Below are 12,934 nucleotides of genomic sequence, written 5' to 3' on the forward strand. Positions count from 1 at the left end.
CAGAGCCCTGTTTGCCGAGCCTGGGCTGGCTAGAGTCCCAGCACTATTTTTTTTTTTCTCTCTTTTGTATGCAGTCCAGTAGTTCAGCCATGGAATGCTGAGTCTTCCCGTCTCTTGGAACCCATCTAGAAAACCTCTCGCAGATCTGCCCAGAGGCTTGTCTCCTATCTAGTCAACACCAATGTCACCCTACACAGTGGCCTTGTGGTGGAGTCCCAAGCCTGGCTGCCATGAGGGAAGGATTGTAACCACAAGGATTGTGAGCTGCTTGGTTGTTGCTAAATGTTGCGTTTTGCGGGGGAAGGAAATTGGCACATGGGCAACTTTGTCACTGACCAGCTGGGTCATGGTGTAAAAGTGAGAAGGCCTTCAAGATAGCATTTAGAGGCTTCTGTAGTTTTTGCAGTGGAAAGACAAGTTGGACTCAAGATTGAACGGTAGAATTTATTCTAAAACCCATGCAAGTATACAAGAGCTCAATGCTCATTAGTAGAACCGCCCTTGTTGCTCAGAGAACAGAGTTCCAGAAGGGAAGAAGCGAGCCACAAAGACTGACTGAGAAGGATGGGTGTGTTGGCTTAAGAGTGTGAGCCTGCTGGCCTCTTCTGAACACCCAGGCCTACAGGAGAGCGTTATTCTTTTCTGGTAGGAGAGTAACCTTCTCTGGTGTGATGACTAGGCTAACACTTCAACTCAGGTGGAAGACTTGGAAGATGATATTTATCCTCTGTGATAACCGACCGCAGTTCCTCTCCTTTCTAACCTTTAGTTCTGTAACTAGGATGAAGACATGGCATACATCAGAGAAGTAAAAAAAAAAAAAAAAAAAAAAAAAATGGAATTACTCACCAAAGGAGCCCCCCCCCCAAGACATAATTGGTTTGTAGCTTAGAGAACGATGAATGGGTACCAGAAAGTAGACCTGGATAATGCTAGAAGGAGAAGGGTTCAGGGTGGTAAAAGATGGATATGATTCATAAGAATTTGTCAGTAAGGTTATCTTCATCTCACAGGTGAAACCTCCCACGCCAGGGTACAGGATTGGCTTAAATTTTGGTGTAGATGCTCAGGACAAGCTTGGGGCTGGGGCATGGGAAGCTACGCATTAAATTAAGTAGAAATGACAGAAATGCTTTGGCAGAGTTTTGAGAAAGAGCTCAAAAGACTCAGAGAAGCAAGTGCCATGCTGAAGTTATTCTATTCTGTGACGCTGCCGCCTGATGTTAGTAACTGGAGGGATTTGCAGCCACTCTTACCGCAAAGTGGAGCAGGACCGCACGGGGTGGGAAGGGTCAAGGCCCCAGAAGGCTATACATGTATTCGGTCCATAAAACTTCACATAGTTCACATTTAACTTAAAACTTAAAGTTATACCCAGCATATCCACTCTGCTTTACTGCACTTCTTCCTCATAGCTTTCCTGCCTACCTACTGCCAAGCTTTGAGTGGTTGTTATAATTTCTACCTAGAACGGTCAGTTTCTTAGACCTTTCCAAATAGGATTAACGTCTTATGTCCCAGAATTTATCGTGGTGTTCTCTGCCTAGCAGATCATTTGTTAGAATTTTCCACCTATTATTTTAATATTTCCATTTATTAAGCATGACATACCTGTGTTTATCACTGATAATTGAAATGTAAACATTACAACACTCACTTATTAGCTCCTTAATTGGCTGGATCACTTTAAATCCTTGAGATAAGCTTAATTAGATATAAGATATAACATGGAATGATAAACAGGCATGTGTAAACAAACATAATAAAGTTAGTTGTTTGCTTAGCAGGCTGGAAATTAAGTTATCAACATCAGATAAGTGAAAAGAAAAAACAGTCTCTGCAATAAAATACACACTCTTAAAATTTAGCCTCTTTTGCAGTAATTTTGTCATCTAGTTCTTTATAATGTCTAAAAATACACTGTTGCCATCCCAGGACCCTTCCATGACTCACCACACTAAAATGGGAAATGTGATCATATGCTTCATAAGAAGATTATCAGCATATCTTAGCCCAGTGCGACTTGAAAGACTGTGGAGATTGTGTACCAGGTAACAGAATTTATTGTAGAAATAAAAATGAGTAAAGATATTCTCATGAGTAAAGATAGATGGGACATGTGTGAGTGTGAACCTCTATATTATCGCACACATGGAACTTTCCAGAATAGAAACTTGTATGTAAGTAATCAAAGTGAATATATTGTTAGTAAAAAAGATGGCTTTAAAATTTTGGGCTTCTCAAACAAAAAAGTTAATTTGAAGATTTGTATCATATCTTTAAAGAAGTACCTATTCCTTGTTCCTTGATTAAAACCAGGCCAAACCCTCCTTGACTGACTCTGGCTTCCTGTTTCCTCCAACGTTTGTGACTCCGTGGATGTTGGAACACAGCCACTAACTTCACTTTCCCACTCAAGCGTGCGTTGATGAGGGGACCCTTATTAAATGTTCACTGCTGTTTTTGAATTTTCATCTGCTTTGTCATTTCAGGGCTCTGGGAGCAAACAAAGAAAACAGTGCTTCTCCTTTAAGAACCTCTGCCTCTGAAACTCAAAGTCCTTAGTGTAATTATTTCTATGGTAACCACACAGGAAATGCCTTGACTGCTTAGACTCAGAAGAAGCAGTCATGTGCCCCTGTAGCTCTTGCAGTTTCCAGTGTTAACACACCTCAGTTACAGAATCCCAAGCTGTTGCCTTGTTTGACTTCTTGATATTTTAGATCTTACAGTATCTTTGGTAATTTTTAAAAATATTTTTGTTTTTATTTCAGTCTGTTTTTATAAGGACAGGCATTTCTTTCCAGTTTTATAACATAGATCGTTTGGCCCTTTTTATAGCCAGCCTCAATATCCATAGGTTCAACCAAATGTGAATTAAAAACATTCATAAAAAGAAAATTGCATCTGTACTAAACACATAGAGAATTATTTTTTATTAATATTTCCTGAGAAATTTAGAGAATTACACTGATTCACATAACATTTAAGTTCTATGACATAACTAATGTAAGGGACGATGTGTGTTGTGGGGAGGCGGCCTATGCCTGCTTGACAAACATAAATACAGGACCTGAGGATGCTCTGTTGATATCTGTAGTGGTCCCTAGAATCAATCCTTTCTAGATACCAAGTATAGTCTTCTGTCAACAAAATGTTTTGTATTTTCAAAATACTGGGGGATAGTTTAGACCAAAATTTAGAAGAGTAAGAAATAACTCACTTTTAAGGTACAGTTGGATCTACCTTCATGAAGGGCTGAGCTCTTAGAAGAGGAATCACATCATATGTCACCCTTCTTTTTCTTTTGGAACATGTCTTTAAAAAGCACAGATATGAGTTCAGAGCCATCAATGAGTGAAGAACATGCCCCCACCAATCTCTTCCTCAAAGGACTTTATTTTCATCATTCAAAATGCAAAATGATAAAAAATAAGTATGTATTTATGTATATGTGTGCTGAAAAATATCAATTGTGACTTTTGGTGCATATTCTTTCTGGTTTACTTCATTTGGCTTTTCTTTAATATTGTGAATTGGAGGGTAATCTTAAGAGTACTTCCTGGTTCAGTGTCCTATTGTGCTGGACTTAAAGCAATGTTAGTTTCTTGCTTAATGAGCTCACTCCTGTCTGTAGAAGAGTAAAGGGGTATGTAAGGCACAAACCTTATTTGCTTTTAACTCTTTGAACAGTTCATAAATTTAGTACAGTGCCAGTAAGATAGTTTCTGTGAGGAACATTCGTGATTCACTTGGGACACAGCACATCGACTCAAGGTATTATATTCTTAAGTCACTCAACATAGCTGCCAACAACTATGCTGCTGTTGAGTTTATGTGTGACATATATCTGACTCTGCTGATGCTTACAGACACACCCTGATGAGCCAGTGGTAGCGTGATGCACCTTTTGTGCCCAGAAGGTGTACTGCCTCTTTCTTACCAAAGCAGTCCTTAGTGTTCATGACACCTGAGGTAGCTGCCCATAACACAGCTATGTTAGAATGGACTTTCAGACTGGAACTCCCTACCTTTCCACGCAATTCCACTATATACTCAAAGACCAGTCACCTCACTGGAATTGGGGTGCATGCATTGTATCACAAGACTGATTTCCTGAAACATTTTCCCATTAATAATTGGAACTTTGCTGAGATATAACCCAGTGACCACAGCTAGGGAGAAAAAGGAATCTATCACAGAATTATAAATTTTTACCTCATTTGAAAATGAAGAAGACAGAAGATTTTACTCTCATTTTTCTTTCTTATACTAACTTCTTAGGGGGAAACTCAGTGCTTACTAATTTTAAAACACAATTGGTAGTTTCAAAAGCAAAGTCTTCTTAAATTAACTTTGGAGCTATTTTTTTTTTAATCTAGTATTATCTAAGGATAGTTAAAAATTAAGTTTATTTCATTTTAAACAATTAAGTTGGAATTCTCAGTACTGCCTCAATGCTATGTTAGTATTATCTTTGTTATAACAAAAGAACTTCATAGCAAAGGATTTTCTAAATTTCAGCAAACACTAATTTGTAGGGAGCCAAGCCCATAGCCGGCAAAGCATCTCAGACCTTGGCATAATATATTGAGTGGACCTGGGGCAGACTGTCTTGCGACCTCTTCCCCGCCCCTCACGGTACTCTCCAGCTGTTCTCAGTATTCCTGGAATTACAGAGGCCTTCAGAGGACAAGCGAAACAAAGTCTATAGATAACATCTTGTGGTTTCAGATGCCTAACAATTCCACCCAGCCCCAGTACCACAGGGGCCAAACTTCCTGACTTCCTGATATCTTGTGAAAATCAACCACCCAGATTATCCCACTCAGCCTCCTGCTTCAATGATATATAATTGCTTGTGAAAAAATAAAATTTGGTCAGGTTGATCAAACTCTTTGACTTGTCCGTTCTTTGAGTCTCTTGTGCCCCATTCTCTCCTCAGGGGTCCGAGGGCCCCAGTTGATTGTCCTGCGGGTCGGGACACTAATTCCAATCAATTCTGTCATTAATTATTTAAATATATTTTAATCACAGAATGGCAAAGTCTCTTTTTAGAAGTTATTACATTTGATTCTGCTCTAACAAATGAGATTTAGGTTGACTATAATCTCTCTCTTCAGCATTTTTCTGGTTGGTCTGTTTTTAAGATGAGATAATGACATTAATATTACGTCTGCTGTTAGCAGCAGTGACTATGTATTACTGTTGTCTGGAGTTTTAAAAGTAATTGAACACACAAACACAGAGGACATTTTCTATATACTCAGTGGATTTGTTTTTCTGAAGAACTCTAAGGAAATTGGAAGCAAATCATTTACTCAGAATTGGTGGCATCAATGAATTACAACCGTAGAAATAATGACCAACAATAGTTTACCTAAGAACTGAAGAGTAAAAGGAATGAAAGAGCTTCAGAAATTAACTCAAACAAAGTTACATTTAAAATGACAGAGGCTATGGATGGTCTCGACCTAGAAGTTTCCTTCAATGGGAAAAAGTAGGTGTGCTGGAAGCTTGGGAATCTATTATGTTTCATTGTAAGAACACAGAAAAGAACACGCTGTTGTTAGTTCACCATTCCTGTTGCTTTGTTTCAACATTCAGGCATGAAAAATTAGATGAAGAAGAAGAAATTTCAGAAGAAAAAAAAATAAATGTTTGACAATCATGAACACATTGTGAACGCTTAATCCAGTAGAGCTGGCTTGTCAAGAACTGTAAAGGAAACTGAATGACTTAGAAGCAGAGTTAAGATTTTTCACGCCCTCTTAGAGAGGGGATCAAAGTGCATGCCTGTGGTTACAGGGACTGTGAGAATGGGTTTGTAGGTAGAGGAGTGTTCATGAGTCATTTTCCAGTGTTAGAAGGTTATTGTGTGTAAGTTCATAGTCATTGAAGTCCTCTTATTTGGGCTTCTTTGTCCCACACATAGCAGGTTTCAGTATAATGTGCCTTCAAGCACCTCAGCTAAGGTCAGCAACATGGTAGAAAGTGCTGTGGTCAAAAGTAGAACTGGATGCCCCTCATGGCCTTCTTGTTTGCTAGTCATTGACTTCGCTTAACCTTTGAGATGGGCTTGGCAGTTCTGCTCTATGCCCCATCTTTCCTGATTCGTATAATTGTGAGGATGAAATAAACTAGAAACTTCGTAAGCAAGAGTGCATAAAACAGATTGGGTGCCTAACTTCTGGCTGATAATTCAGAGTGAATTTTATTTTTCTTTAGCATCAATTTACAAGACATTACCGTGACATGTTTGAAGAGAAAATGCTAGGATATCAGCTGTGACTCTGTCCTGAGTATAACTAAAGAGCAGCAGCTCAAGATTCACATGGTCAGAAGATATATTTCCAGGTAATGAAAGAAAATGTTCACAACCGGGGTGACAGAATTCTTGGCACAAGAACACTTTATACCACCAAATAAGCATATATTCTAGCTGCACACATGTTATTCAAATAAGAAAATAATTCTAAGTATTCCTTGTTTGTTCTCTCTTATAAATTTAGTGAATAATTAGTAAATAATTCTTATTTTAAGAAGTACAATTTCAATTCTATTTTGTTTGAATATATGCCATTATTAGACTTACTTTCTGAATCAAGACTTGCCTTTTCATTCTTTGAGTTATTGATACAATATTGCTCAGCAAAGTGGCAACTAAAAACCCATGCAAGAGTCAGTGAAAATAGCATATGGGACAGCCATGTCCTGTCATGAAGATTTAATGAGATGCCTATATTCCAGCATGCTTAAAATGCATTCAATTAAATGTTGATAAACTTCATGGACTCACACTAAGAAATCTGAGGCATTACTGCCTAAAAACCTTAGTGTGGGGTGAATATCAAATGCATACACATACATTCACTTCTATATGTTTACAACAAGACAGAGCCAATTCAGTTTTATAACATACGTGACCAAACCTTGTCACATAGGGTAAAATATGCCATTGTGGAGAAGAGTGGGTCACACGGAGTATGAGAGTTGTCCATAGCCTGACATTTACGGGAAGGAGCTGGCCTTTCTTAGTCTCCATTTGCCCTTTTTAGAGAAGTCCATCCTTGCCGGAGGGATCTTGGTGTGTGTGCACACATGCTAGAGGGTGAGGGAATCTTCTGAGTTTCTGTGTCAGACCACAAAGAATGCAGCTAGTCGACCAAATACAAACACTAACACGTCTTTCCCTTGCCATCTGTCCATGTGGGTGGAAGGCATGTAAAGCTTTGCTTTAGAGTTTCAGAACCATGGGTACAGAAGAATTGTTGATTGGTGGGAGATGTAGCCAGAGCATTGAGGAAAAAAGGAAAGATAAGTCAAGTTGCTAGGGTACTCAATCTTCACTTATTTGATTTCAAATAGCTTTGCACTGACCCCAAGTAAGTATCTATTCAGGAATGTATCTACCCAGACAAGAAGGAACAGTGGTGCCTTTGTCTTTGATCACCTGGTTCCTCACCTAGCCTGCCATCCCCAGTCAGCTTTGTCTTGTAAGTATACCCAGAGTTATTTATTTTTACTTTGAATGAGATCATTCTAAACCCCATTAGTCACTGCTAAGGTTGTTGTTTAAATAACATGTCCACAGCAGGTTATTAAACTAGAAAGACATTCTTCATTGTTATCATCAGATCACTGACAGCAAGGGATTTAATTTTCAGATAGAAATAAAGAGCCAGGAGAATGCTTGACTACAGAAACCAAAACTCCATTGAAAAGCACAGATAAACATTTTCCGTATCTGTTGCTCAGTCATGGGATTTAGATTGCATTGCGGGACTGCTCAGTTTCAGCTCCTGCAGTCATGAAAGGTTTCCTTTCAGAAACTATCATCTGCTTCCCATTAGTGGATGGTAGACCAGAGAGTGCTGTCTGATTATTTCTTACTACTGACATCCTGTCAAATGAACTCATTCTAAGAGAGAGACATGTCTTTTTGTGTTTAATAAGCATTCATCTATGTACTGCTTGTTTTAGGGATAGTTTTATATTGTTCTTTCCATGAGATTTACACCCATAACAACTTCGCAAGTAGCTGTGCTAAGTAATATATTTCTCTGCATTACAAAGAACCCTATCTTCTTTAAGGCCAGACCAACCAGTTTCCTTCCTGTGAGTTCAGACCATGGCACATTTGGGTACAGGTTTTGTTTCAGTTACCGGTTATTATCTATACACTACCAACCAAAAACTTCTTTGGGATTTTATTTTTATTTCTTCAAGCACGAGAGGTGTCACTGTGAGATGCAAGAATAGGAATCCTGGCTGCCATACTGTCTATTGTGAAGACAATTGCTGGTCTCCTAAATACAGAGGAAGAAGGAAATAAAGAAATTTCTAACAACATTCTAATTTCTGGTCTTAAACTTGCCTGGGAGCTCATCTAAACCTTGAGTCATAGACGATACCAAGTAACGTTCTAGAACATTTTCCCTAAGGTGTTATAATGCAATCCTATCTTCACATTACAGAGAGGTGTGAGCTGCTAAAACTGTTAGCTTCCGGTTGTAATGAGGCCTCATTTCCTCATAGGAAGTTGCTGAGGTCTCGTTGCTAAGATCTCCATCTCTCTTGAAATCACTTATCTACCTTCCTCATTAGCTCTTTATCATTAATCAGTCCATAGTGAGAGCTCAAAATATAGTAGTGGCTGCTTCTTCCTATCCATGTCATTGTAGCCTATCATGTAGAGTGTGAGTGTCTGGCCGCTGATACAATGTTACCGAAAGCTACTACTTCTGGACTTCAGGAATTTATCTTCTGAGCCTTCTCTATGCTTCTAATCTATTGTTCTTGTAGGACAAGGTATCAGTCCTCAATTTGACTTTTATTGTCCTATGCTATATTGATAATATTTTGATTTTCCTTATTTTATGATAGAGTCTCATTATGTAGCACTGTCTTGCCTAGAACTCACCATGTGGTCTAGAGAAGGCTTTCTTTCCGTAGGCATTTCCTGGACAAGCCAGCACCTTCATCCTATGACAAAGGACAGGGTTATTGGATTTGCGTGCTTACAAAAGTCTAAATGTTATAAATTCCCTTTGAAAATTGAAAATTTGGGTATGAATAGGAATGAGTTCTAAACAGATTAAATCTAGTGGAGAAGAAAGACAAAAGATGTACTGAGAGTTCTAGGTAATGATTCTGTGTCCAAGATCCAATAAGCTGTCTGCTTTCAGGAAAAACATCCTCCTGTAGATTGGCAAGTAGTCTATAGAGGACTGGACTTTTAGGTAAGTCCTGAAATAGGAAAAGGGACCCAGCAGAGAAAGACTCAAGCCAGGTAGAGCCCTACCCTAGTAATCATTTTACAGTCATTTTTTAGTCTCTTTAGGACAGGACAGGCAGCCGTAAGTAAACAGCGTCACTGCGTCTCAATAGCTGGAAGACACAGCAGCTTCTTCAGGATCGAAGTATTTAAAGAATTTGGAGTGAACTCCCTTGGGGAAAATGTGACCTTATCTTAAGGAGAAATGAGAAATTTGAAAAATGTGTGTGTGTGTGTGTGTGTGTGTGTGTGTGTGTGTGTGTGTGTGTGTGTAGGAGTTCCTACTTCAGTTCAAGTATATGCAGTTTTGTTTTTCTTTAATGGTGCTATTTTTCTTTTTGTCCTTCGGGTTGAGACAGAACTATGCAATCCTCCACAAATGTCCCTCCCACTTCCCTACCTCTGGGCAAATTTTAAAGCTGTGACTCATCAAACTGTAGTTAGACATCCAAGTTTTGTAGCTCTGTAAAGCAAGATCGCACACAAAATAGATTATTCCCTGATTTTTCTCAGAAAGCTTTACTTATGTGAGTGTACCCCTCACTATATAATAACTCTTTACAACAAAGTACTTCTTTTTCAAAGGAAAAAAAACCTATTTTCTATAGAGGTTTTTTTTTTTTTAATAAATCTTATATTACATTAAGCTTGGCACACTCAAACTACATATAAACATAACTTAGATGTTTCAGTTTCAAGAAAGTTCAGGAGACCTTGAGGTTTAAGAAGTACATGAAGGGTTTTTTTTTTTCCTGATCTGAATTTCATTTCTATATTGCAAATATCAAATGCTGTAAAGAATATTTGCCTAACCCATCGTTTCTAATCCCAGGGAGCTTTCCGTGTTCCCTCTTTACCCTGTTAAGCCTTCATTCTCTTTACTCTCAGTTCCCTCTGAGCAAACCTTCCTGTGTCCACAGCAAATAAAGCCTTGGCCCTAGGCAGCTGACTTCTTGTTCACCCAGATGGAAATTAAACTCCAATGTGCATATTGGGAGCACCTGCCACCACCTGTTAAATGTAAAACCTGAAGCAGGAGGCAAGTAAAGCTCAGATGGGGAGGAGGGCTCCCCTGGAGCCTAAGACTTTTTAATTCTCAGGATGGCATCCTGTAAACCCACCAGCTCAATTTGAATTTCCCAGTACTGTTTTGACCCTGGCTATTGCAGGTGGAATTTAGAATTGTTCCTTTTTTCACATTTTGCTTATTTTAAGCCTCTCCAAAAAGATTCCTGTTTATGTATCAGATTTAGGGAAAATGTTAGAATTTGCATGTTTGGGTTTGAGCTTAACGATGATCATATTTATGAAGAGAATATAAGTCCTTCTTTTTCCCATGTTATATTTTGATGCTCATTGCTGGCAGACTCAAGCCCTTTCATATTTGTACGGATGGATTAAAAAAAAATAACACCTGAAAAGTTAAGAGAATGGATTTACCATGCTAGTTAGTCACACAGAAGTTATCTCTAACATTTCTGGAGCACTGTGATGACAGTATGAGATCTTCTGAGTTTTTTAATTTTTTAAAACCAGTTAAAGCTTCTTGCCCTCATTTGTTACAAAAAAGGTAGTGTATTATCGAATGTAAAATTCAACTCAGCTTGTTTTCATTAAATTAGGGCCTATCTTTCAACGTAAACACGAAATTGCTTTAAGAAACTTGTCAAATCAGAGATAGCCATATCTTACGAAAGGCATTCAATAATAAACATTATTTTTTTTAAAGATACCAAAAGATAAGAGATCAATCAAAGGGTTATTTCCCCATTTGCTCTTCATAAAAACAAAGAAACAACCTCTTCCCTCTAAATGCATGTAAAAACTTCTTTCGGCAGCAAACAGCTGTAGGCCTGCACGTTTCTGGAGGCACACATTAGTGGACATGTTGGGGATCTGTACCTACGTTCTGCAAACATTCTGTCAAGGTAACTGCTTCCCAGCGGAGGCATTCAGACCTGTCATTGCCTCCCTAAATGCTAAGGAAGCATTTATCAGCAGCTCTACACAGCCCATAACTTGCAGGGTTTGTTTATTCTCAGATCTGTAAGGAGGAGGTTTCTCTGGGCCCCGTCATCCCATCTCTGTGCTAGCTACTTTTACCTGTTAACCACACACAACGTAGAATCTCTTGGGAGGTGAGTACTAATGAAGAATGGTGTAAACCAGACTGGCTTGTAGCTATGTCTATGGCAGATTTTCTTGATCGTTAATTGATGTAAGTAACCAAGCTTATTGCTGGTGGCTTCTTTCCTTGGCGAAAGGGTTTAAACAGTATAAGATATGAGAAAGCTGGCTGGGAGCAAGCAAGCAGGCTTGTATGTTTGCACTTCTCATTGTACTTTGACTATGGATGTGATTATTGTGATTAACAGTTGAAATTCGCTACCATCTTGGTGTTGACTTTCCTACCATCCTGGACTGTAAACTGGAATTGTAATTTCTTCCCTACATTACTTTTGTCAGGATACTTTATCAAAGCCACAGAAATGAACTTATAATGCAAACATATAGCTGCACATGGTCAGTTCATTTGCATTTCTCAAAATCCATTCTTCACTGTGTTTTCCGAACTACCATCTCAATGACTAAATGTGGCGCCTGCGCCAACGCAGTACTGAGTTGAGGGCGAGGGACTGCGGATTTAACTCATACACACACACACACACACACACACACACACACACACACACTAACACAGCGGTTCCTTCGTGCTAAGAAAGCAGCAGCCGCTGCAGCAGCCGCGGCAGTGGCTTATTCTTCTCCAGAGTTCCAAAGAGCCTTCTTATAGGCAGCAAAACAGGAATCCTCCTCCCAGGTGAAATCCCTCAAGAGGTGATCGCACACAGGAGGAAAAGTCTCGAGGAAGGGAGGGGTGCGTTCTCAGAGCAGTAAACATGACTAGCTAACCAAGATAAACACAGACGTGGAAGCTACTAGAAACAGGACATGAAACAGCAAGACAGGCAGGCAGCCCAGTTGGGCCTGGTTCCTACAACTAAATCCATAGCTCATTTTGAAGCCTTTTAAAATGTAACCAGATTATTGCCTTTTGTTGATGCAGAACACCCAATTCTCCCTTCAAAGGGGATAAGACACTTTATTCTGAAATGAACTATGAGTGACCACGGCCTGGAGAACACAGATTTAGGTCGCCCCAAATTCTGTGGTCCAAAGTGAAAGCACTTTGATGAAGTTCTTGTAGTTATGAGGCAAAGGAAGTTATATATCAAGATAGTTTCCAATTATACTGTTACAAACTTTTGGAAGGCAGGTTAAAGCAAAGCAGGGCAGTCTCTGCTGTAGGCCTCAGGGGCCCCCTGGCAGGACTCTTAGCCCTTGGCTGGTCATAAAGTGCTTAGTTCAGGCACAGAGGAGAGCAAGAAGTGACTATTAAGAGGGCTCAAAATCTGGCCTATGGTAATTTGGCTCTGGGTTCACAACATTCCACACTCTCTGTACCCAGTGACCTTCTAGTCGGTTAATGAGCCTCACAGAAGGTAGAACTGAGCACTGGTTCACACTCTCAGAATGCTGTATGAGTCCTCATGACACTAAGGTGGCTTTTCCAGTATTGCTTTTTTTTTTTTTTTAACCACCTATGGCTCTCAACCACCTTCTGTCACTTTTATTTTATAGATGTTGCCAATAGTAAAC

The sequence above is a fragment of the Acomys minous genome, assembly GCF_964271855.1.
Source record: "Acomys minous genome assembly, chromosome: 2".
Lineage (NCBI taxonomy): Eukaryota > Metazoa > Chordata > Mammalia > Rodentia > Muridae > Acomys > Acomys minous.